Raw genomic sequence first — 451 nt, 5'->3', positions numbered from 1 at the left:
AATGGTGGTGGTGGTGGGGAATCAATAAGCAAAAAGGGAAGGTTGCACAGCCGTGTATGCACAGAGAAACATGGTTTTTAAAGAAGAGACTAGGGCAAGGCTACCAGATTTTCTTCAATGAATCCGGGGACACTTTCAACTTCCTACTAAATTGATGGATTGATTTGTAAATCCGGGGACTGTCCCCGGGAAATGGGAACGTCTGGTAACCTTAGACTAGGGAGGACTTGTGAATAAAACTAGATTTATTACAGAACAAATTGGAGTCATTGAGCAGAAATAAGGAGTTGTTGTATGACAAGACTTTACCATCTAAGTTTCCTTATATCCAGGGTTGCCAGAGCTCCAGGGCTGACCTGGGGTATCCAGACGTTAATGCGCCATAGAGGCTTGTTTAGGTCATGTGTGTCAATAGCGGCTTCTCTGAATGCTGCGGCTGCTTCAACAGTCA

Source organism: Podarcis vaucheri, assembly GCF_965113315.1.
Source record: "Podarcis vaucheri genome assembly, chromosome: Z".
In the NCBI taxonomy this organism is placed as follows: domain Eukaryota; kingdom Metazoa; phylum Chordata; class Lepidosauria; order Squamata; family Lacertidae; genus Podarcis; species Podarcis vaucheri.
The sequence above is the reverse complement of the archived record's forward strand: the minus strand, read 5'-3'. Positions refer to the sequence as shown.